The following is a 5,535-nucleotide window of genomic DNA, read 5'->3' as shown; positions in this document are numbered from 1 at the left end:
ATGGAGGACAAATAAGTCTTTTTGCCTTATTTAACAAGTCCGTTGATGGAGATTAACCACAGGTATTACGCAGATACTAAAAATCGAGTTTGGGTACCATTTTGATAACTTTGTAAGTTCGGGTACCATATTGTCAGCCACCCAAGTGTTCAGACACTGTTGGTATAAAAAACCCTTTTACAAAAGAATGAAAGGTTGGCGTTCTCAAGTTAATGAGTTATTTACCAAAGAAATCAATTTTTTGAATTACTACCAAAATGGAATATGTTTTTTGAATTATTTCTAAAATAGAGTGTTTTTAAATAGCTACTAACAATAGAGTGTTTTCAAATAGCTACTAAAACAAAAAAATTGGAGTAGAAATTCAAACTTTTGTTTACTAAGTTGTGCTCCCATTGAGCGGTAATTATGGTTTTTCGTAGTCGTTAGGTTTTCAAACCTAATGAGACTGATCAGTTGTCACATTGGTTCTTTAGATTTAGGTGGAGGGAAAGTTTGGTTTGCGAAAGTCAAAGAAGTGGTTTGTAACAATACGTACGTTTGAGTTATTGACTCGTGACATGTAAAACGTGATTTCTTTAGATGTCACCAGTTTGATACGGCTTGGGCAATGGACACGAACACAACATTAGCAATTTTAGAAGAAAAGAGCAGTAGTATTTCAAATCATTACCAAAGCAATTATATTGTACTTTTGAAAGACTGCTTCTAAAATAGAGTATGTTTAAACTAAAAGAAATAAGAAACGCCTAATATCATTCGGTCTAGTGACACAGCCTCTAATTTATAAGTGGAAGGTTGTGAGTTTGACTTACGAAAAAAAACTAATTGTATCATCTAAGTTGTTTACCTAATAGAAAAATATATTGAATATATTTTCACATTATTGTTTAGTTAGTTAATTATGGTTTACAATAACGGTTAGGTATAGACTCGATGTCGACCATAATAATATGAATCATATCAATTATTTAGAAGAATTAAATTCAGTTTACCCCCCTAATCTTTGATGTCAAAATCAGTTTAGTCCTGCAACTTTTTTTAAAATCAGTTCGCCCCTTTAACTTTTTTTAAATTCAGTTTACCCCCTAATCTTTAATGTCAAAATCAGTTCAGTTCTACAACTTTTTGTTAAAAATGGGTCCCCTTGTCAATTTAGTGACGTCATATTTTAAGGGAAATTCAAAAATTGGACGAAACTGATGTGTTTACAAAAGTTGAAGGGGCGAACTGATTTAAAAAAAAAGTTACAGGACTGAACTGATTTTGCCACCAAATATTAGGGAGGTAAACTGAAATATTTTCTATTTAGAATTAGGATGGAGGGAAAATCTGGTTTGTAGGATGCAATACTTTGTCAATAATCAACTCATGATGGTAAGGTGATTTTCTCATATTTGAATTACTTTTGCTAATAAAGTAGTAAGTTGTCAGTTATTAGATTATGTCAATTTTTTTTAAAAAAAAGGCAATGTACGTATGGACAATGCGGTATGAGCGATTTGTCTGTTTTTCGTTATTCAAAACATCAAACTAATTTTCTTCATAATTTTATGCATTTCATCATATTTAAATTCGTTACAAAAGGTTCTGTTTTCCTCCTCAAAAAAGAAAAATCGTTACAAAAGGAAAAAATATATTTCATTCCGTCCAAAATGAAATAAACATAATGAGGTCTCTACCATTATATCGCGATACGAGTTGAAGTCATGAAGAGAAGAAACTACAGAGTTGAGACTCTTGAGAGGCACAAGTCATTGGATTCCCTTCTCAGTGGCCACGTGGAAAGTACAATTTCATTTCGTATTTTCTAATTACCTATTTTCCCCTATAAAGATAAGCCTCACCCGCCCTTCATCGACACCTGCAAGCCACGCGCCAGCACGCATTGTCAGGTAGCCCAACGGAAAGAGTGTGTGGTCCATTCTCTTTCATGAGAGTGTGGCTCTCTTCTGTTAGAACCTGGTGGCAGGGCATCGATTTGGAAAGTGACCCAGAAACAAATACTCTCTAAAATCTATCACCCTACAAAGTCAGGGCTATGAAGCCTTTAACTGTAACCATCCGTGAAATTCAGCAGCGTCTTCCACAACTTAAATCGGGTAAAAAGTAAAAACAATCACTTCTGGTGAGTTGCTCATGTTGCAAAAAATGGCAATTCTATGTACACCACACCAGTCACAACACATGATTTAGACTATTTACAAAATGTTAAAACTGAATTTAAATTTCACTTATGGCTTGGCAATCTACAGAAATGATGTATTGCTGGAAAATAAAGAAATTACGTTTTGATATGGAACCCAAGGAATTTGACGTTTTGGATGACTCTTATCTCTTTCCTCTTCATGGGTTCCCTACTTCCCTTCTCTCTCATAACTTGATATTTGTATGTCTGATAGGTGCAAACTTGGATTGGAAGATATGTTGAATTTAGTTAATATGTGTTCTGGTTAATGAAAATATGCACATGTTTTTGATATAAAACTTACTGAATCTGATGCTTTCATGGTGAGTGCGGGTCTTTTCTCCAAGCTTTACAACCAAGGTTTTTCTTTGCTAGGTGATCTCCCAGCTCACCCATTCTTCCCCATTCAACTCTCCCGTGACGTGGCTTTCTTTAGTCATTCTGGTTTAAACTCTCTTAATCTAAAATTTATAAATATTAAGAATATTGTTTTCGGTCTGGTTCAAGGAACACTATATTTGACACAAATTTTGACACCAATTGTGAGCCATTAGATTTTAAAATGCTCAACGGTTCAGATTCGTTGTATAAATGATGTTAGCACAACACCAAATGATGTGGCAATTACATATACTTTTATATTTATAATCTAAAAGTAAACTTCTATTAATAACAAAATTAAAATTTGAAAAAATCAAAATCAACAAAACCCCGAAAGAGAAAAATAAGAAGAAGAAGATCAAAGAACTGAATATAAGAACTCAAAGAAAAATACTAAACCGTAAATCCAACGATGCGAAAGGAAAAAAGGAATTTGTGCCTTGGGTTTCCATTCTCAATCTCCGATTTGGTTTTGTCATCTTCATCTACATATTCTCCCTTGGTGAGACTTGACAAAACATTGAGCAATTGTGATATATATTACTCATATCGAAGTCATGATCAATATGATTCAAGAATTTTGAAATGGCTTCACCCAGTATTTGTGGAATTGTTTAGTTCCAATTAGCAAAGTAAGTGGGAGAATGGAGATGAAACCATGAAGCTGGAAAATAGGATGAAAACTTGAGGATGGTATCGATGTTTCTTTTGGTGTTTGACGTCATTGGTTCTTTTGCTGTTATTTTTTTCTTCTTCTTCTTCTTTTTCTCTTTTGATCGTGTACACTAAGAACGATAGTCATTCTTATTGTTTTGTTCTTGCTTTTCTTTTTTTGTTAGATTTTAATTTTGCTTTGAAGAAAAGTTAACTTTTAGTTTAGAAATATGAAATGACATGTAATTTCCACATCATTTGGTATTGTGCTGATATCATTCATACAATAAATTTGGACCGTTGAGCATTTTAAAATCTAATGGCTCATAATCGGTGTCAAAATTTGTGTCAAATATGATGTCCCTTGAACCGGACCGTATTTTTTTACTCTATTAAATAAGGTATCTGCAAAATGAGGAAGTTATTGGAGTTAGAGCAAAAAAAATTATAGAAATTTTGGCTTTTGATTCCCCATTTTACATAAATTATGGGGAAGCTGTTAAAGATACTCTAAGACCTCGTTTGTTTCACGAAAAGTAAGTAGCATGATATGAAAGTTGTTTATTTCATACGTTTGGGAAAACCAAAAGAAAGGAAAGACTTTGCTGATTGAAGGGAAAATATGGGGGAAAATGGCTCATTCTAAAATCCAATGGAACCATTTTCCTTCTTTCTTTCCCTGCATTTATTATTCATATCATAATATTTTATTATATTTTTTAAGGACTTTCTTAATTATTTTCCTTACGTTAACAAACATCGAAATGAAAATTTTTCTTGAAATTTCATTCCCGTTACTTTCCTTTCCCATGGGAGAGATGAAGGAACCTACTTTCCTTTCCGCAAACTAAATGAGGCCTAATAGTATACTTAGTTTCCATCTCAAGCTCCTCGACAAATTTTTGGTTCTGTGAAAATAAAGAAGACCCATGATCTAAAATCCTGGGAAATTCAACTGAGCTATTGACATCTTGAGGTTTTGGGGGGTTATTCAAATCACCAAGTTGAGCTTTGGATTTAGGGTCTGGGGCTGGCTCTTTTTTTGAACAAGAAAGATGACATTTTTAGGGTTAAACAGAGTTTCTTCTCCAGGGTTTTAATCTCAGAGCTCCAATATGTTTAGAAGAAGAACAAAAAGACAACAGCATTTTAGAGCGAAGCTCGCTCAAGTTTGATGCGTGCCTTTTTCTGAGAACAAAAGCAAAAACCCAGAGAGTGGGTAATAAAAGAAAAAGACTTAAACATGTTTGAAATTAACTTAAAAGAGACAATAAATGCTAATTTAAAAAGACTTAAAGTTACAATTAAAAGAAAACAAAATTCACTTATTATAATTTTATATTGCTAACTATGGTTAGAGATGGTTATGAAAAAAAGACACATGACATGATATTGGGTTAGTAGGCATTAAGGTGGGTAAATAAGGGTGGTCGACAAATTTGCATCCGAGGGAAGAAGCTAGGTTTGAGGAAAAAGAAGTGCAACAGATTTATTGGCAAACAAGAAAATTTTAATGTTTAATTTCCAACTGCTTCCTTAATCACTTTGATATATTTTTTTTGGTTACAGAAAGGGTAAGCCGAAGCTTTATCCTCCGACGCGGGGCTTGACTCTCGCCATGGATGCTTTTATCTAAAGCAGGGTTCGAACCTTCGACCTATTACCAGTATCAAAGCGGATCCGGATTCTCTCCTAAGAAACCTCTCCTAACATTGCCTAATAAATCGATCTTGACCGTCCATTCATAATCAATGGCCAAAATCTTTCATGCCCACCGACTTCTCATTTATTCCTCCAACTCTCTATCGCTCAAATTTTCGTCCAAACTCTCTCTCCCTCTCTTCCTAGCTGCCGGCTCCATCGCCCGTCTCCGACGTCCTCTGCCGTCCTTTTGAATGCTCCGGCTCGGCGTAATGGAAAATTTGTTGAAGATTAGCTGGAGAGAGGACCCGAAGCTCAAATCTAAATCAAATCAAATCTAAAGAGATGTCTGGGAAAACAATTGGCAGTATTTCAATATCCTCATCATCTCTTAGCACTTTAATTAGCAGAACCCGTTGGCTTCATCAAGTTCTGTATGTCACCCGGGGCACCAATCTGCTTCAACATGTTTTGGTTAAAACCACCCTTCTTAGGAATCGTAAGTCCTTTCATTTAACTCGACATCTCAGCAAAGAGCTTTTACCCTTCAAGCATCTCTATCAGTACTTCTCTTACCAACGACCATAACCTTGTGCGATTCGCCCTATACGAGAATCGGTAATAGTCAACTATGTCGACTTGCTTAATCATAGAAATCTTCTGTTACCTAT

The sequence above is a fragment of the Fragaria vesca genome, linkage group LG4 (assembly GCF_000184155.1).
Source record: "Fragaria vesca subsp. vesca linkage group LG4, FraVesHawaii_1.0, whole genome shotgun sequence".
Taxonomy (NCBI): Eukaryota; Viridiplantae; Streptophyta; class Magnoliopsida; order Rosales; family Rosaceae; genus Fragaria; species Fragaria vesca.
This window is presented reverse-complemented; position numbering follows the sequence as displayed.